We start from the raw sequence: 21,235 nt of genomic DNA, 5'->3' as shown, positions 1-21,235 counted from the left end.
AACAGATTTACAGTACAAAGGTTTGAGAGATAGATATTCCCTTATTTAATTTTTTCTTTAATCAAAAGACCTTATATAGAAAAAAATCATGGGCATTTAGAAATATCTATGTCATAAGAAGAGTTTGTGGTGGCATTATATGAAATGTTTATCTAGTGGTTTTTTAAAATGTTCAATAATGGGACTATAAAATATCAACAACAACAAAAAATTAATATCCTAATTGTATTTAAGACACTTAGAGAAATAATACTGGAGTGGACTGAGGTGTTTTGTGCATAAGAATTTTTTTTCTTTGAATTATATGAATGAAATGAACAAAAACAACAAAAAAAGCTACCCTTACTTTGTCAAGGTGTTTTACTGTGTGTCACATTTAGCACAGCTAACCTGCTGGCTAAATGAACATTGCATGGTTAGGGGTTTTAATGCAGTCAGAGAAGTGTTCAGGTGTTGGCACACTGAACCACACTATGTTGTCTGAACCTGAAAATATGGTCTGGAAACCTTGCAAGAGGCTTTTCCCAGTGAATAATGCTGCTTATAGACTTTTTTCACAACCTTTTCAGGTTGTGTGGGCTTTTATTTTTTTTCTTTTTTAATTGGGGGTATTGACGGGATGCATTCCAGGAAATCAGTTATATGACAGGCAGGTATGGGCAAAACTCAGCATAGATAAAACTTGTGAGACTTCAGAAAGATACTAGAATCAAATGTAGTTACAAGATTTCCAGAGGGAATTCTTCTTTTATCTAAATAATCTACCAAACTACCAATTTTCTGACAACAAATGAAGCCTTTTTCCTAGAGGAACACCCAGACATTCTTGCTTCTGTTTTTCAGAAGTTACTTATTTCTATAATACTGGAACTGACCCTCAAATTTTCTGTAGTTAGCCAGGGAAAAATCACTTTTTCTTCAATGACTAATGAGCTGGGACTTTTACTCTAAATGTAGATCTCAGTCTAGTATGAAAAGTAAGGGAATGCAAAAGCACATCTGGTAATTGGAAAGATGAAAAAAGTAATAATAAAGTGCTCATTTTGAGGCAACAATGATGAAGATAATGGATGATAGCCAAGCAGGCCATATGCACTTTGCTAACAGAATTAATCATGGACTATGCAATGCAAAGCAAGAAAGACAAGTACAATAAAACACTTAAAGACAAGAATGGATTTTAATTTTAGGAGCAGTATAAAACAATATGATAATCGTGATAGCCAAGTTAGTCCTGTGATTGTACAATCCAAACAGGACACAAATTAAGACTATAAATAATATTTAATCTGCTATACCAATATATGTTAAAAAGTAATAATGAATAAAAATTATTAGAATTAATCAAATGAGGAGTTCTGTTTCTAGTGCATTCAGAAGGGCTAAGGCAATTCTAAAATTGTCAGATATGAAATCGTGTTTGGAAATGAAAAAGGAATATTACAAGTTTCCAAAACAGTTTAGCAGAGGCAATATCTGAAAATGCAAGCTAGTGCTTAGACTTCTATTAGTAAGGCAAGACTTATTATTAGAGCCTTGTGATTAGCAGTGTAAAATTCTCATAAAGCAATTTTGTAAATATCCCATCTTGAAGCCATTTTGCTGCATCATCTGCCACTAAGCCTCCAGCTACAGCACCTAAGGGATCATGTTTTCTGTCGCTTGCTGTTACATTTTCCTGTTACATTTCTATATACTTGTATTTCAAATTGTCTAAACAGTTTGTGTATTACAAGACCTCACCCAAGTACAGGCACTGGTTTAGGAATTTTAAGGGACAGTTCAAGGCTTTCTGCTGGGCCAGAAAAGATTGTAGTGAGAGGTGGCTGAGCAGCCTCTCCTCCCATTGAATCACAGTATCCTTTGGCCTTTATTGAGAAGAAACAATATTCTTACTGATACTAATAAAAAGTACAACAAAATAAGCAGTACTCCCTGTTGGTAACAATAAAATAAGAGACTGCTGCATGGTTTTCTGAACTGCATGGCAACACTTCTAACATCTTTAATACAAGCTGCAAAAAATTCCCTTATGGTCACAAATTAGTGATTATTAATTTGAACAAAGTCAGGTATGGTTATGGCTGTGCTCTAAGCAGTCCAATGAGTTTAAGAAGGAGAATAATGAGTACCTGAGTGTAGGAACAAGGAATAGAATAGAATAGAATAGAATAGAATAGAATAGAATAGAATAGGCTGGAATCATTTAGGTTGGACCCTTCACCAGCTCCATTGCCCTTCTCTGGACATGCACCAGCACCTAGATTTCTTTCCTGTCCTGTCCTGAGGGGACCAGAACTGAGCACAGGATTTGAGGTGTGGCCTCACCAGTGCTGACAATCATGGGGACAATCCCAGCCCTGGTCCTGCTGGCCACACCATAGCTGACACAGGCCAGGATGCCATTGGCCTTCTTGGCCACCTGAGCACTGCTGGCTCATGTTCAGCTGCTGCTGACCAGCACTCTCAGGCTGTTTTCCATCAGGAAGCTTTCCATCTGTTCTGGCCCCAGCCTGTAGAGCTGTAGGGATTGTTGACGCATGGGCAGGACATGGCACTTGGGCCAAGGAGTCCCGCCATTGGTTTTGTCCCATTGATCCAGCCTGTATAGATCGTTCTGCAGAGCCTTCCTACCCTCCAGCAGAACAATATTCCAGCCCAGCTTGGTGTCATCTGCAAACTGATTGAGGGTGCCCTCAATCTCCTTGTCCATACCATCAGTAAAGATATTAAGCAGGCCTGAGCCCTTGGGAACACCAGTGGTGACCAGCCACCAGGTGGAAGTAGCACCAACCACCACCCCTCTCTGGGCCAGACTGTTTTTTGTCTAACAAAAGCTATGCCATCCAATCCATGAAAAGCTGGTTTCTCTAGGAGAATGGTGTGGAAAAGGGTGCCAAAGACTTTACTAAAGTCCAGGTAGAAAACATGCACACATCTTCCCTCATCCACTAAGCAGGTCGCCTTGTCACAGAAGGACATCAGGCTGGTCAAGCAGGACCTGTATTTCGTTTACCCATGCTGGCTGGGCCTGATCCTCTGTTGTCCTCTATGTCTTGTGTGATGGCACCAAAGATGATCTACTCCTGGCACCAAGATCAGATTGATTGGCCTGTAGTTCCCTGGATCCTCCTTGTGGCCTTTGTGTAAATGGGTGTCATGTTTGCCAATTTTCAGCCATTTCAGGCCTCCCCAGTTGACCAGGAATGCTGGTAAATGATGGAAAGTGGCTCAGCAAGCACTTCCACTATCTTTGTCAGTAACCTTGGGTGGATCCCTTCTGGCCCCAGGGACTTGTGAGTGTCTAAGTGGTGTAGCAACTCACTGACCATTTTTCCTTGAATTTAGGTGCTTCATTCTGCTCCCCATCCCTGTCTTCCAGCTCAGGGAGAGTGGAACCCTCCTAACTGGTCTTACTAATAAAGACTGAGGCAAAGAATTCATTAATTACCAGAGCTTTTTCCTCATCTTCACATTCCCCTCACATCCAATAAAGGATAGTGATTCTTCTTAGCCCTCCTTTTATTTAGCCCTGAGTTATTTATAGAAACATTCTTAATTGTCTTTTATGGCAGTAGCCAGCCTAAGGTGTAGCTAGGCTTTAGTTCTTCTAATTTTCACTCTGCATAACTTCAGAGTATCCCTGTAGTCCTCCTGAACGGCCTGCCCCTTCTAAAGGACATAAACTCTCCTTTCTTTCCTGAGCTTCAGCTGTGTCTCTCTCTTTTCAGGCAGATTTTCTTCCATGCTAGCTGGTCTTTTGGCACATGAGGATGGCCTGATCCTGTGCCTTTAGCATTTCCTTCTTGAAGAATGTACAGCCTTCCTGGATCCTTTGCCCTTCAGGACTGACTGCTAAGGGACTCCCTCAACCAGCCTTCTACCCAGATCAAAGTCTGCCCTCTAGAAGTCTAAGGTAGCAGTTCTGCTGACCCCCTTTCCTTTTTCTCCAAGAATGAAAAACCTCTTTTAATTTTGTGATCATTATGCACTTCAACCACCAGCCCTTTTCTGTTCACAATCCACAGGTCCAGCCAGGAGCCTTCCCTAGCTGGCAAATAAAGAACAAGAAGCCTGGAACTTGGGAATAATGAATGATTTGAATAAAAAATAATAACAAAAAAAGAAATAACCACAAACTATGAAAGGTGAGTCTGGCAGTCAAGTAATGTCAATGTGTTTACATGACAGGCTAACACCATTTCAGATGTAAATAAAAGGATGGAACACAAATGCTTAGAGATAATGTCCCTACAAACAGATTAATTCTTTACTAAATACAGCAGTGGAATTTGACAGTACAAAAAAATATTTATTAGGGCTTTTTATTTGTTTCCAGTGTTTTCTCTAATCCTATTGCACATGCATTTCTCTAAGACCTGAAATTTCTAACAGTGTAAGTTTTGCAAACATGAAGGTCCATGCTAAACACAAGTGAGTTCTTACCTAAAGAATCTGAATTTTGTATATGATGGTAACACCTTTTTTTAAGATGAGCTTTATGTTAGAAGTATGTGTGTTCATGTTCATGGAGGTTTGTGCTTATTCAACTGGTCAAATTGCTTTTTACATCCCTGACTATCTCCTTTGCTTGCTGTGGGCCCTATGGATTGTGGTGAGGGCAAAGATGATCAGCTGGAGACAGCTCATAGTTGAACTTGGGCAGAAAGCCAACCATGTTGTCAGCAGATGTTTTGCTGTATGTGGGTCACCAGGAATAATCTAAGTATATATTCCCCCCTTCTCATCACTGTGAAGACCCTCAAGCTGACAACTAGAAGCACAGCTCCTCTACCCTAAAATATTTGTTATTTAAATACATTAAATTGTTAGTCTCCTTAGGGATTTGTGTAGCAAGCTGAACAACTGTTGTGTCAGAAAGGTGCACATGGTGTGTATGTGCAGCTCTGCCATGGTAGCACACTGACCTGGATTGAAAACATTTACATTTCACTGAGAGGCTTAGAGTTGTATAAACCTGAGTGGACCAGGACTTTTTGCTTATCTTTTCACAATGTCCCTCTCTTCTACTGGAAAGTAATTTCTCTGAATTTTTTTTTGCCAAGCCCTGTTGCAATAGCTTGCAAAAAGCATTTTGAGAAGTCCTCTTTATCTTGCATGCCCACCTTCTATATGCACCCATATCTGTCAGGAACATACATACATTGATATATATTTACATAAGTACATACACACACACACGTACATATATATATGTATAATTACATATGTAGATCTTTTTCTGGTGTGCACCCTAGATGTGGTAATTATGGGAAAGAGGATGGGAGTTCTCTGTAACTGGTGCTCCAGCCTCTGCAGAGGATATTTTATAGCCCTTTCCAGTTCACTAAGAGCAAAGACTGATTGTTAAGAATCTAAACTGTGCATTTTTTGGCCACTGATAATAATAATAATAATAATAATAATAATAATAATAATAATAATAATAATAATAATAATTTCTATCTTGCACACTTGGATCTCTTCCCCATGCATGTGCATGAAGGAGGAGAAGGAAAGACTCTGATTTGTACTGAAGTGTTCTGGTAAAAAAAGAAACCAGTCTTGAAAGAAATTTTATTTCTTGAAAGCTTTTTCAAAAGCTGGTACCATATGGGATTATTCCTCCTGAGGTTTCATCACTATGAAATGCTGAGACTTACACTGTGGCCATTAGCTGAGAAGCAGGTTTTAGTGTCCACAAGTGCATGATCCTGCTTATCCTAAAATCTGAAATAGAAGAAGATGACAGCTACCTTCATAGCCCCACATCATCAGGTGGTGGGATCTGGGCACATGGCTCAGCACAGGGTGGTAACAGTGAGTCACGAGGGCTGTGACACCACTACTTGTAACTGAGGAATGCTTTCTAGGAACCTTGCCTGGGCACTAGCAGGACTGGAACATTAAACTCCCCCATCCCTAGGGGAAAAGGAAAGTTTTCATTGGTAAGAACTTCAGCAGCTGTCCTGCTTGCTGAGCAGCATTGGGGGTAGGCAACCATGTCAGACACAATTACTGCTCCTTTCGTAATAACCCCTTTTTACAGACAACCAGTGAAGTGAATTATCAGCCTGCTAAGCCAGATGTAACTTACTCAGACCTAGGCAATGCTTTGTTTTCTGGGTTCCCTCTAGCTCTGTTGCACCAGGGAGAAGCTGCTGGAGAAGTTAGCATTCCATGCTGAAGTGCCAGCCACCCCTCTGTAGGGAGAGGCTGAGGAAGGAGACAGAAGGAATATGTGGGGAAAATTCATTCTCTTGGCCACAGTAACGTAAAGGGTGAGAGGATGGCAGAAGATATTGGAAGAACCTTTTTGTAATCTTTGCTGGTGCCCCTCTTCTCACTCTGAAGTTCCATTCCTCCCCAGGCAAGCTGCTCTTCCAGCTGATTAAAAAAATATAGCTCAGTGGTCAGGAGGGGTGTCCCTTCTGTCAGTTGTGAGGCAGTTGTCACCCTATCCTTCCCCTCTCTGAGTGTAATGCAGGCTGTAAGAATGAAATTTCAAATATTACAGTGCTGTAGCCACTCTGTATGTGTAGAGAAATTGGAGGATTAAGTGGGAGAATGACTGAGTGGAAGACCCTTGTATAAAAATGACAGATGCCCTGGTTTAAAAGGTGACAATTTGCCTATGCAGTGAAATGGTTCTGTCAAGGCATCAGGAAATTTGGGGACTTGTGTGTAGAGAAGGAAGCATTTGAAAACACAGTCTGCCTTGAGCTCCTGAAGTAGCCTCTGAGCTCCAGAACTGATGTTTTGTAATTTTGCCTTATCATCTGCTTGGGTTTATCATGGTGGTAATAGGGATAATGACAGAGAGTCAGTCATTTCCACTTAGATGCCAGTTTTTAAGTAATAATAAGCTCACAGCGGGTTCGATTTGGTCTGTGCTGAGAGTACCTGGGGTTATTTTCCCTTTGCTTTCTCATGGTAAATTATCTCAGCCCACCAGGGCCGTGCTGATTTCCTTGCTGTTAAAACAGAGAAGACAAACCTGCAGCACTGCACCATGCTGTACACTTAGCTGCTTCCTCCTTTGTTGTTTTCTTTATGTTATTTAGGAAGAGAAAATTCTCTGAGCCACCCATTATGGTTCAAATACAGGTCATAAAAAATAGTGTAAACTAATAGTGGACTGTCTCCCCTAGCCCTCTCACCCCATGCATCTCTCCCCTGTATTGCAATCCCTAATGGGAACATTTAAAACCAGTGCTTATGATAATGCCCTTGTTCCCATGGACACCACAGCGCTGCAGAACCAAGATTAATGGAGGACCATTGAGACTGGTCCTAAAAGATTGTCCCTCTTGTGTATTATGGTCTGTCATGCTGCATCCATTAACAGAGGAGCGGAGGGTCCTCATCGTGTTGGTATCACTGGGACCAAATCGAGCTACTGCAAGATGGCATTTCCATAGCACATCAACAGATCATTTCACCACTGCTTAAGGCATCGTAAATTGGACTTATAGCTCAGCTGCTGGCATAAATAAGTCCCTTTGATAGTTAGTGGAAGACGTTATGACACTCCAGGGTACAGGAGGGGACATTGGCACTGTCATTTTTTTTCTCTAGCCCTGGCACCCTGGTGCCTCTGATCTTTCTGAAGATTCAGGGCACGCGCTCTTCATTACGGTTTGGGCACCAGGGACTTGTTTTTTTTGCAAGATTAATGAGCGCCACGGAAATTCTCCAGCGCATCTCGATAATTAAGTCTTTGTTTATCAAAAAACAAGTTATATTAGGAGCAGAAAATTCGCAGTAATTATTCATAATTCTAACAATTCAAGTATAGCTACCTCATTTGCCTGGGTAATTCTGCTTTTTAATTTCTTGCATACATTTGCATATTAATTTTGCCCGTCGGCTGCAGCAGGCTTTGACAGTTTGTTACTATGTGATGGTTTTCACAGGGGTGCGACTCAGTTGGGTGGCATTTCGACTGGGTGCAATGATAAATTATGAATTTTCTAATTTGCTGCATAATGAAGTAACCCCTTCCAACCCAATTAAAAAAAAAAAAAAAAGCAAAGATGGTGTCTTTTAAATAATATTTCCCAGGTATTTCATCTCTCCAGTTTTGTTGTTGTTTTGCAAGCATTTTTTTCTTCACTTAAAAAGCAGATGACTGCATTTGCAGCCTTTCAGAGTGACTGTGCCTTTCCATACATCAAACTTGATTCATGATTCATGTATCCCCAGACTATATTCATGCTGTAAATTGGCCACTCCTCAACCCTCAGGGCAATCACGGATGATAGCAAAGAAGTCCTAGTTTCTTCTCTGATGTCCAATTTGGGCTGTAGTGATCTGTGTGTATGAGTCTGTCTGTCTGTTTGTCAGGGAACAGGGATTTCAAATGAGGGAAATAAATGATGTGTGTTTGTTTTACATACTTGCTCGAGAGGCTGTACTGTTGTAAATTAACTGCTAAACTACTGTGTGGGTTTCCTTATAATTTCTTAAAATGGTTGTAGAAATAAATATATATGTATTTATTACTTCAGAATTGTAAAAAAGGATCTGTGGAGACTTAATTTGTGGGTGAGAGATAAGGGATTTTAGTTCAGTGCTGGTAAGTGTGTTCAGTACATTTGGTAATTTTATGCTCATAATGCAGCACTTAGAAAGCACAAGTATTGCTGGGTAAAATTTGTGGTGTTTCATTATACAACTGCAGACGGGCAAAACAGTTTAGAAATACTGTAGGCCTGATGCCATCCCGACTTTAAAGAATCTGAAATAACCCAGCCAATCTGTTTAGCATGATGCAAATATTGTAATTATACAATTATGCTGCATTTTTAATATAGAACAATTCCTATACATTTTGTTGTCTCTTAAAATCCTGCATTATTAAGAAAAGCCACGATTTTATCAGAGTCTCCACCACAACCACTTGGCAGTAGATCATGGAAGATTTTGACATTAATACCCCACAATCATGCAGCAGAGAGCACACAACATTAATGCAAAAAACCCACAGTGTGCAGATTACATAACTAATTCTGCACATCCCCACAAGGCAGGCGAGGAGCCGTCCCCGCTGCCCTCGCCCAGCCTGGCACTGCACAAAGCCCTGCTCCACCTTGCAGGAGCCCAGCAAACTGCAAAGTGCCCAGCGCTGCCATCCAGCCCTGTCAGCATCACTGTAACGCACAGCACACGGTGTGAGCCTGGCACAACTGGGCAGCGTGGAGCCCAGCGATATTACAGCATAATCACACAGCTAAATCCATGCCTGCCGTACGGAGCGAGCAGCAGTGATGCTGAGCACAATGCAGCGCTGTCATAACATGTATCAAAGGCGTTCAGCACAGCCACCGAGCGTGGTGGCATGTTCCAGGTTTGTGCAGAGAAGCAGAGCAGGCTGTGCTCAGCACACAGACAGCACAGTGCTCTCACCACAGCTGCATGCCCACCCCAAAACAGGCACAAGCATCTACAGCCAAATAACCACAGTGCAGGAAGCAGCATCAAAACACAGCTTTCACTCCTCTGGTACAAAATACAGACCCACGGCACAAGTTCATAAAAGATCCTAAATAAATACCTGACATGTGCGCTCATTGCTTCGTGATTTAATTGTGGTGTACGCACAGCTGAAAAACACTTTGCCTCATTCAGTCCTAAAAGTAATACAACTTTCCTCAAATCTACCAAAATCATTTGAAAGAGAACACCTTGTTACTTATTTGTATTAATCATGAGAAAATTCCTTACATGATCTTTTACTAGTGGAAAGTGCAGCTTTGTCAAAATCAAACTTTTCCATTGTAATGTCTTGGTTTAATGACATTTTGACAGATGAGGGGGTAGGTTTCTTGTGGTTTTTTCAATGTTAACCAATCAATTAGGCTTTTTTCGTTTTTGCATGCCTTCTTTTCTTTGAAATTTTGTATGATTAAGAAGGTTTTTTAACACATCAAAATTGTCCAAATCAGTATTATTTCAACATTGATGGTTAACCTCAAATTTCCCCCCAAATTTAACTTTGTGGTGAATGCAGTTGTTCGATTCGGAGTAGGAACAACATTTTAATTAATACTTTTTATTTAATATGTGACAGATGAAGTTCTGTCTCTGTCTTTTTATGAAGGTGAGTGTGAATCCTTGCAAGTGCCTAGGTGAAGCTAGTAGTGGTCCAATAAGTCGTAGAGTTCCTCAACACCACAATTAGTGCAGCAAGGACAAAATGATAACTATTTAGCTGCTGTGATAGTACTGAAATTATATGTATTTGTATATGTATCTGTATCTGTATATGTATATATTATATACATATATATATTATGTATATATTATATACATTCTCAATAACAAGATCCTCCTGCATAGTCTTTGATTGAGAAGTGTCAGTCTGGGGGTGTCTGTATCTTCGTCTGCCCCACGTGAAGCAGAGGTGCCCCACAGTGTGAGGCTGGCAGGGTGCAGCACGGGGGAGAACCAGCATGAACCCACATGTGGCTATAAGGCAGCGTCACCGAGCACCAGCACAGCCTTGTTTGCTGGTGTCTGCTCGGCAAAACATTGCAGCGGCGTAAAGGGAAGGGACTGATCATTAAATGTATGCTAATAACATGAGTCTTTGACTGAAAACATCAATATACTCCAGTAAAGTGCACAGTTAGTACATGGCAATTAATATTTATCTAATCTGATTTATACTAGGGCTCTCTATAATGCCCACTGCTGTATCATCTATGCTGTGATCAAATGCACCAGACATCCATAGCGCAGCATCTTCCCAGACTTCAGTCTCCTCCCTTCCCTCGTTCTCTTTCACTTTGTTATTTATTATTATTCAAATTTATACATCACTAAACAAAAGAGCACTCATCCCAAGCCACTGATAAACTCTTAAAAATACATCTCATAAAATGAGCAGACTCCATAATTATCTGTGGATAAAAATGCAACAGCAACCATGTGACTACAATAAATTTAATCAAAATTATTAACAAATCACCACCAGAGTTCCTTCCAGCCATTTCTTTGCTCATCTTTTGCCAATGAGCTACACAGAAAAAAGTGGTTTTGCACTGACACCTGAAGGTTGTTTTGAATCAAAAAATCAAATGTGTTTGAAGTGATAGATCCTATCTGGGAAATGCCCTTTCCTTTTAGTGCCTGTTTGGGAGAGAGCAGTGACAGCACAAGGGTATTGAACTAGTTCATGTTTCTGTTTGGGTGTAATTTGGCAGTATGGCAATGCTCCTGTGTGAGTATGGGTGACTCCAGAAGAACAAACAAAATTTATAAGTTTTAATTATTGTGTGAAGCTATAGCCTTCAGTGGTCATTTAAGATAACAGAGAAATTTAAAGCCAGCCTCATATATCTTCTTCAATTGGAGAGTAGAATCTTTCTGATGGAAATCTTTCTGTGTCTGCCCTGTTTCAGTGCTTGGTTGTTCCAACAGCTACAGTAACCCAGGTTTTTCTTGTGAGAGAGACATGGGAAGATGGGGACATTCTGTTCTGGAGAGGGGCACTTGCACACACAGACTGACCTCCAAGCCCTTGTGACAGAGGTTATGGTTTATTTTCTATTGAGCATCTTCAGAAGAGACAAATGGATCAGCAGGGACAGGTCTGTACAGGTATGTACTTCTGGCTGAGGAGGACCAGTACAACTAAAGTACATAAAGAGACTTTTGAGGCAGGAACCTTCCCAGAGTGCTTTTGGTGGACTTTGTAGGATAGGAAATGCTGATCTTGGGGTGGTCTTGGTCATCCTTCTCTTTGGGAGTGGTACATGTAGGGGATTATACTGAGATTCAGGCAATACTTGCTTCCTGAAGAGAAAGATGAGGGTCTAAAATAAAACCCAAAGGTGAGATAATTATCAATGAATGTGGGCTATTGGGGTTCCAGTGCCCGAGGGCACATTCTGAACTTTTCTGAGCTTTTCTTTAGCATTGTAGAGGTAGCTGAATTGCCTTAATCCTTTGCTGATTTCATGAATTACCTTTTCTCCTTGTGGAGAAGGGTTTGCTGGTTTGACATTCACTTAAACTCATTCCCTACCACTTCCTGACCTGAAATCTGTTTTCAAAATTGGCTGCAAGGTGAGCCTGGTGTAGGGATTTAACTCTATAGACCAGCCTTTCATGGACCATTTCCTTTCCCTATACCTTAAGCCTCTGTGTTTGACTATTACAAATGCTTCACTGTAGGTATTCCAAATGAGGCAGGCTTTTTGTAGAAAGTTAAATACATTATATTCCTTTTATATATTCCCATTATTTGGGAAGTGACAGAGATTGTTCTGCTGGTGTTTCTTCCTTCCAGATGTGTTGCACTGCTCTACTTTTGAGGGGCTGAAGACCAACATCAGGACACCAGGGCTGTTGGCTTGCAGGCAGTGAGACAGGGCTGCTTGAGTATCGTTTCATGGAAGTCACCCGTTACTCATCTACTAAGTTTTATTAATAGTGGGGAATATTTTGCCTGGAAAAAAAAATTCCATACACTATTAATGTTAAAAAGATTTAGGATGATTTACCACTGAAAACTGACTCTGGCTCCTGAATTGTTAATAATAAAGAAGATCAGCAGGATGTGTAACCCATCCACTTGTCGTGTTATGTTGCTCCTGTATTCAGCTGCAGAGGTGTACATACAAAAATTGCTCCCCTATTAAAACCAGCTAGAGAAACTTGTCCCTCCACTAGGGTAGTAGAAGATAATGTATTTAGTACTACCAGATATAGATTACTGAAAACTTGATGCCTAAATGTACTTCTATAGCAATATTACTTTAAGATAATTTTAAAACTATTTTATCATTACTGATTGACTGCTCTAATCAAGATTCTAAAAGCTCTCAAATGGAAATGTAGATGAGGGGTAAAGACAAGATTTTTGTAGCTGTAGAAAACCACAAACTTATTTATTACATTTTTCCTAAAGTCAAAATACTTAAAAGTCAGTGACATTTCAGAGAGTCTTTGCCCCAAGAAACAGAACCTTGTACATTATTCCCCAGATATTGTCATATCTGTGAAGTTTCAGCCTGGCTTGTCACTTTCTTTTGTGTAAGCAATTATTGCTTACTGGTTTTAATTGATATTCTTCTGGCTGTAGTGGGCAGGGTGAGAACACAAATGATAGAATGGCCTGAGTTGGAAGGGATATCAAAGATCATCTCATTCCACCTTCCACTAGGCCAGTTGCTCAAAGCTCCATCTAGCTTCCAGGGACAAGGCAATTGCAACTTCTCTGGAAAACCTGTTCCAGTGCATTATCACCCTCAGAGTAAGGAATTTCTTCCTAACATCTGATCTAAACCTGCCTTCTTGCAGTTTGAAGCCCATTTACTGTATTTAGATGCTCTTGTAAATAGTGTCTGTCTTTCCTGCAGGCTCCCTTTAGGTGCAGCAAGGCTGGAATTGGGTCACTCTGAAGCCTTCTCGTCTCCAGGCTGAACAGTTCCAATTCTCTCAGCCTTTCCTCATGGGAGATGAGCTCTGTCCTCCTAATCAACTTTCTGGCCCTCTTCTGGACTGGCTCTGACTACTGAGTTTTGCTGCTGTGTTTCTGTTCCTAAGTCTACCACTTGTCTGCATGAAATGCTTTTATTCCCTAAAGAACTTACCTCAGAGTTGTTCAAATAAAAAGGATATCAACTACTTACAAAGCTGTGGTAAGATGTAATTGGCAAATCAGACTGGAAGAATATCTCCATTTTTCTACAAATAGTTTTAATTTAGCTTTTTGCTTTCTAAATTAAGCATGGGTATTTTAAAAAAAACAAACAAAAAAATGAAAAAAAATTATTTGAATTGCTAAAACAAACAGTTGAAAAAATATTTGCCATACAAGTACCTTGAAAGAATAAACCATTCCACTCCATTTATTAGCAAAACAATATTTGTAAATCATCTTTAGCATGGCAAAGACTATATGCTAATTATTATCAATAATAATTAACATATAATTAATAATAATTATATGAAGGACTGAAAACTTTTAAAAATTTCAGTCTGAAGAAATATGCAAGACAGCAAGTTCAGAACCTAAAGCTATAAATACACAAGGGAATAGTTATTTAACATGTGCTGTAATTTGCAGTATTTAAATCTAATATTAGAGCTGTGTCTTTTTTATGTCAAATCTGGAGTGCTTCAGCAATGGTAGATATAAATGGTCATTTCTGCATTTGCTGAAATAGATTGTGCTGTATATTATAAGAATGCTATGTAGATTTAATCCCTGGTAACTGAGTTCTTTCTCATTATATGAGTAGGACAAAGAAAAAATGTTTTCATTTCCTTGCATTCAGTAAAGACAAACTACGTTTAAGTTTCTGTAATTACCTGCAAAGACTGCCAACATGTAGTAATGTTTGTCAAAAAGGATGATGTGCTTTGACTTAACTTTCCCAGTTAACAGGTTCAGTCCAGCCTGTTTTTTGTAATGGGGAGGAAAAAATTCTATAATACAATATTCAATATTATATTATGCAATATAATTTTGTGTCATTTAAAGGAACCATGAATGTGGAATCAAGGGAAGGAAAGGGAAATCATAATAACTGTTCAAATAATTTTAGCCTGAGAAGCAAATAGATTTGGCTGCAGTGCCCAACCCCCCCAACTGTATTTGTGTACACTGGTTCAGAGTTTAAGATTCAGATAACACTCAGTATTCAAATTTGTCATGAGCCATATGTGCAGGTGAGAAATTGCAACGTTTTGAACTGTTTAAAATTCATTTTATTTGAAACTGTGCTTCAAAACCAGAACGGTCCTGCTAACATTCTAAACATCACTTGAGTCTTTAATAGTATTTCTAGGGATATTTTGAGCAGAGCTAATTTTAAGTACAGGTAGTTAGCTAGAGTTTAGACCTCTTATCAGCTAAAAAACTTGTATCACGTTGACGTCAAACTTGATTATGATATTTGTGATATTTGTTTTTAGTAGGAAATCATGTGCTTATCATTGCTTAATTTTATTTTGCTTATAATTAGGATGGCACACACAGCACTCAGAAAGAGAAGAAAGTGCAACATTTTAAGTGTGTGCTTCTGTAACAGTGCTTTGTATTGATGTATTAGTGTATAAAAAGAATTGAGTACAGGGTAGGAACGGACAGTACCAGTCTGCTGTTTTTATATGAGATATAAACCTAAGCCCATATTTCAGCACCCTGGGGTTTGCTTATTTCACTTTCTCGTATTCTTGATGGCCAATTCTGGAGGTAGTTGTGAACCAAGAAACTTTTGTGCTGAGGTTAGGTCTCAATGGGAAGCAGGGCTGCTGGGCTCTAGACAATCCCCATCCTGCCTATCTTCTGTGTATTATCTTCTTTTACCACCCAGCTTGCTAAAAGTTTTACAAGCCCATTGTTTCCTAGCCAATGATGTACTTTGGAATAACCTTTAATTTAGCAGCCTATTTTTATCAGCCCACAGTGCTTTTTGTTCTCCACAAAAGCAAACTAGTGTTCACTAACCCAAAAGCTGTGGCAATACTGAGTAGAGAAACCAAGAAAAACAAAACTGATTAGGACAAGATTTGCTTTCAGAGAACCTATTTCTGTCACAAGGGGATGGATAAATAAAATAATGTTTCAATAATTTATGCAGTGCACACAGGGAAAACATTGGAAATGTGAAACAAAAACGACACGTAAAGAACAACTGAAGTTGATAACCGCTTTAATCAGCTCAGGTGATAATTCTAAAATAAATGGAAATATGACTCCTGCTTTCAGCTCATGAATGGCAAAAGACTTTTGGTTATGCATCCCCTTCCCAGAAGTTCACTGCAGTCTTGTTCTTCTCACTGCACTGTGGGACCAGATGAGGTGTGGCCATGACCTAGATATGAACTTTCCTTATCTCCAAGGGGCAGCATGAAGCCCCTTGCAAGGCTGTCAGCCTGAAGTTGGGGGAAACAGGCCCCTGGCAGTCAGTGCTCAGCTCAAGATGCATTTTGGGAACATGGTTTGGTCAATGCCTTATTTTCTCTGTGCCTCAGTTTACCTGCCTGTAAGTGAAGGGGTTTGTCTGCTCCCTTGGGGAATAATGAAGTATAAGGAATACAGAGATCATGCTCTAGCAACTTTTAAACCATTGCTTTCCCCGCTGAGTGATGAGCATCTCTGCCTCCTTTCCTCTCCTTCAGCTCTGCACATCCCTTTGACCACAACATTCGCCCTCAGATTCTTATGTCAGCTCAATATGAAAAGAGAAGTTGCTATGGCATCAGCTTAGTGCTCACAGAGAAGGCAGGGAAAAGCAAGCAGGGCTGCCTGGGGCCCTGGAGGTGGTGGGGCCGGGGTGCGAAGGCAGCCAGGGGGTGGCTCGGGGTGACACTGGGGACGAGCACCTGCAGACATGCAGCCACTCTGTGCAGGGGTCGGGGTCTGGCAGTCCCTCAATGCAAGCCCTGAGTGTTGGGCTCTTGCAGGATTTTTGTGGAGGCATGCTATTGTTTTGCAAGCATTCTTTGTGCTGGCTGCTCGCTTTTGTTGGCCTGCTGGAGGCAGGGGCAGGTCACTTGTGTCACAGCCCCGACCCAGCGTGGAGGTGGCAGAGGAGGTGGCAGCCGTGGGAGACTGGGGGCCCCTTGTTGCCTTGGAAAGGTCGGGTCCCAAATGGCTGGGACGGGGAAGAGGCTGGGACTGGGTGAGGCTGCTGAAGAAGTTGAAGCCTTTTTTTCTCTCTCCCTCTGCTTCTCTTTCCCTTCCATTTCTGCCTGCCCACCAGCCCCCAGCCCCCCCCAGCCCTTTGTCGACACTTGATCATTTACATCAAGTTGACATTCGCAGAGTTTACTCAGGGGTCTGTAATTGTATTCTTTCACCGGTTCTGCATTACCAACCATGAAAATGGAATCTTATCATCCTTGACCAATTTTTAATGTACAAAATGATTTGGCCGAGGTTCAAAGAGAGTCACAATTGAAATCAGGTGAATGATACATGTAGGGGTTTTTTTTCAGTTTCTCCGTGCCTTGATTTGATTTTTCTCTTAGGCATACAGGGAGATGTAGCTTATTTTTATAAGTGTGTGTGTGTGTATGTACAAGCCATATAAATGCATGTATATACTCTGCACATATATTGAGGCACTATCCACCTATCTATATTTTGTGTACATATCACTCAAATTTACCTATTTGCAATGCAATGGATGACAATGAAGTTTGCTCTAATCCCTAAAAAGCAATCAAAGAATTGGAACAGGGTTAAAGCCTGCTGATAGTGCACTGCGATTAATAGGACATTATTAAATAGCCCCCCTCCTTCAGCTCCTCTTCCCTCCCCCCCTCCCCCACCATCTTGCCAGATGAAAAGAGGCCTGGGAGACAAAATAAATAAATAAATGAGGTTACATTTACATTATAAAGAATAGGGAAGAAAACAATAGGGAATCCTCCTCACTGAAAAGCATACCATTTCCAAAGGGACAGAGTCCTCAAAGTATGAGGGGGCGAAGGGGAGTTCCTGCTCTCAAATATCATTAGAATGTTTTTTATCTTTTGGCAGTTTCATATTGTGAATAATATGGACATTTATAACTCAGTCAAGCTGCTTCTTTCAAGAGTACAGTTCCTTAAGATCAAGGAATCTATCAACTTACATAGCTCCCTTAGCTATCTTATCTAAGTGCCTCACAAACAGGAATGTATTTATCCTTACAATCCCTGGGCAGAAGGAAAATGTTCTTGTCTCCATTTTATAGATTGAGAAGTATGACAAAGAGATTTGGAGCCTCAAAACTGGTTTTGGAGGGCCTGGCTTGAGGCACCCAGGACTTTCTACCTTTCCTTTTCCCCAGGGGCTGCTCTCTGTTTTCCTGCCCAGATGGTAGACTCCTTATCTGTATTGCTGAATTAAATGAATGGTTTCTGAAAACTATACTGAAGAAATACCAGGTTTGACGTTCCTGAGTCACTGGCCATTTTTTAGGACAAGTGGCTTCCTTGAGGTCACTTGAGAGAGCGGGTGGCTATCCTGGGAACTGAACCTGTCCTTTTCCAATCACAGGATGCTGTTTCCTAAGACCTTTGGTAAGAGAGGGAATCTGTACTTGAAATATTGAAACAATCAACAGGAGGGGTTTGTTGGTAAATGCTCAGGATGGACAAATGATCTTGTGATTGCTTTACTCATAGCGAGTCTGTTGTGGGAATAGGAAAGATCTAGTGTGCTGTCACTGAGATGTGTGTATGGCTTCCACCCAGGCAAGCTGTTAATGACAATAGAGACAAAGTGGTTCCAGGAGCTCTTAGGGTTAATATTTGGCAATGGGACAACAACATAACTGGTAGGAAAGTGTATCTTTGGTGGGGATTTGTAGTATTGAAGTAACTGGAAAAACATTCAGCATTCCAGGTTGCTGGTCTGGTGATGTCCGAGTCAAATGTCTGTTGTGGGAAAAAGATATAACCTGGAAGTGTGCTGTGTGCTGTGAAGTAAACCTTGTGACTGAATTCTCATAAGATTAAGTGTGCTGTGTGCAATATCCATTTGTCTTAATTGCCAAGTTGAGTTATTTGATGTTCTTAAATAGATTTTCAATTTTAATCTTATTTGGATTCTAGAGAAATTTGCCCTGAAATATTTGACCACCATTAAATAATAAAAAAAAAAAGGTTTCTTTAAGTAATCATCAATTTTTCTAATTTTTGGACTCCAGAACTGGGAAGACTTCTGAAGTCACTGTTCTCATGCCCTATTTTTTTGCTGTGGAATAAGAAGTGTAAAATTTGTGCTTCTAAAACTAGCTTTGATTTAAACTGTGATCTTCTGATCAAAATGTTATGGGAAAATTTAAAAATTTCCCTCTAAACTGTATGTCTGTCAAGGGTGATTTTAATGGCAAAATATAAGCACCTCTAAAACACACTCATTGAAATGCTTCTTATTCATTGCATACTCTATTTCTCATCTCACTTCTGTAGCTGTGAGTTTATATTAAAGACTAGAGATTAGCCTGACCAGAACAAAATTATTGTTCATCTCCCAGATGTATTCAGATAGTGTTTTGATGTTTTATGGTGAACAGTGTTACTAAAAAGGATTTGCATACTCCCATTGGAGTTGTTCTGGCAGGGTGGTTTTCCAGTCTGGAGTCAACACATTGCACACACAACAACTTGGAAAATGCAGTTATTTCTGTACTTCAGAAGTATCCAGTGACAGATCTAAAAATGTGATGATGGTTAAGCACTGGCTCAAAGATGACAAAAATCAAAGAAAGCTCTTCTATGCAAAGCTTTGTTTCCATAGTCTGTGTTCTTGGAAAAGTGCATGTTAGTGTCAGAAGTAGTGGGCTAAGCTACTCCTCTCATATATAAACCTTGTAGTGAGAGAAATCAACAGAGATGCAATTGTAAATAAGAGTTCCCTTGATGCAAAGAGAAATTTCCTTGATTGCAAAGGCAATGTTTTCTAAGGAATGGGAAACAAAATAAGTTATTCCTCCCTGGCATTCTGGACAATGCTTGACACAATTGGTGATTGTCCTGAGAAACATGTTTGGGATCAGCTCTCTATTTTCAAATGAAAGCTTTGGATCTTGTTTATTTATTGGGGGTGGGGAGGATATAGAAAAATGATAGTGTGGCTATTTTAATGTAATTTTCATGAAACTGAAATAATGTCATTTCTGCCCAGCAAAAAAAGTACAAGAAAACAAAGATATTTACACTAACATACTGGGAAGGTGAGAAGTGTTCATATTCTATATTCCTTAGCCTGGCACTCTGTGTGCTATGTGACCTCACAATGTCCCTGTGTGCTGAAGTTCTGTTGAGCACGTTACAGACAAGAGACAAACTTTACACATTGGCAACCTGGCTGCGACTGATTTCAACAAAATCATTGCCAGTAACCTGGGAAACTGAAAAGACAGTGCTGCTGGTGGCTGTCAGGATGATAATGGCTCTGATTCTGGCAAAGCTGAGGTGGGTTCCAGATTGTTGAGGTATTTGTACAAATATTTAGTTAATAGGCTCTTGAATTCTAATATTTAATGATCTAAGTATGCTTAAAGACTTTAGCTTTCTTTTGTCTTTGTTGTGGTACAAATTCTTGAAATGAAATAAAAAAAAATTAACACTGATTTCACTGCTTTAGGTATTATTTCAATATGATAACTTCTTCATTTAGCTTTACCGTAAAAATGATTATGTATATAGCACATCATAACTCAAGATGGTCTTCTGCTTTTGGTCACAATGATATAGAGGATAGTAATATATAGCCTTTGTTAAATAAGAGTGAGATGAAAATTTATATCAGGCTATAAGTATCATAATGAATACAATAAAGTCTGCTTTTAGCTGTTGATTTTTATTATTGTAGGATCACTTGTATCACAGGAGCATTCCTGACATTTGCCAGAGTTAGAAAGATTTATCCTTGGGCTAAAAGGAAATGCCACAGGCAGAAAGTGTGATAAATTGTGAGAGTTTTTCACCGTAGATTATTTAGAATTAATACTAAAAGAAAGGCAACAGAACAGAACCACTATAGCCTCCAACAAATCAGTTCTGGAACCAAAACATCATGACTACTTACTTAACTACTTTCATTTTAGTTTGGAGGAGCTGTGAATGAAAAAGAAAAGCTTGTTAATAAAATCTCAAAAAAAAAAAAAAAAGGTAGAATTGCAGGTAATTAAATCACCTCCTTTGGGATACTATAATTTCACAAGAGATATGTTAATCTTTGGAGAAAAGGAAACTTGAGAGTTATCCAGAAAGAAGTAATAAAACTCAAAGTAAAAGTTGGTGCAAACATTCTGATGCAGCTGATGGAAAACAGACAATTTCACAAAAATTATTCTGCTTGTAAACTTAAATTTTTTGAATGCCATTCAGCAATTCAGCATGCTGAGGTACCTAGAAAGCCAAATATGATGAAAAATTGAGTTTTGTTCCCACAAAAGATATATATGCATAAGAATAACAAAACATAAAAGCATTGGGGAAATAAAACTTTCAAAAATGTTGTCTTTGCAGAAGATAGAGTCCTTGATTTTTATATTTTCGATTATTTCATCATTAAACTGCTTCTGCTGAGAATCTTACTAGAATTCCAGTTTGGATGTGGGGTGCCTCAGTCAGCTCCATATATTGGGTTCACAGCTGAGTTTCAGTTTCTGTAGTACAACTGCTTTGGGTTGTGCATACTTGCTGTAGGGTTTTTGTGGAAGGGTGAAAAAAAGGTGGTTCTAGCCCTGTTTCATCTTCTTGCCTAAATCAGAGTTGG

General features: G+C 39.7%; 1 long non-coding RNA gene across 1 annotated transcript in view; it reads left to right on the top strand.

Annotated features, from left to right (window-relative positions):
* Positions 1 to 21,235, top strand: part of LOC141729325 (uncharacterized) — a 129,299-nt gene that overhangs the window by 10,777 nt on the left and 97,287 nt on the right. Inside the window, exons 4-6 of the long non-coding RNA XR_012580704.1 lie at positions 3,732 to 3,916; positions 4,029 to 4,148; positions 13,368 to 19,926. This is a non-coding gene — a long non-coding RNA (uncharacterized LOC141729325). The remainder of the gene's footprint in view (positions 1 to 3,731; positions 3,917 to 4,028; positions 4,149 to 13,367; positions 19,927 to 21,235) is intronic.

The sequence above is a fragment of the Zonotrichia albicollis genome, chromosome 6, assembly GCF_047830755.1.
Source record: "Zonotrichia albicollis isolate bZonAlb1 chromosome 6, bZonAlb1.hap1, whole genome shotgun sequence".
Classification (NCBI taxonomy): domain Eukaryota; kingdom Metazoa; phylum Chordata; class Aves; order Passeriformes; family Passerellidae; genus Zonotrichia; species Zonotrichia albicollis.
This window is presented reverse-complemented; position numbering and strand designations above follow the sequence as displayed.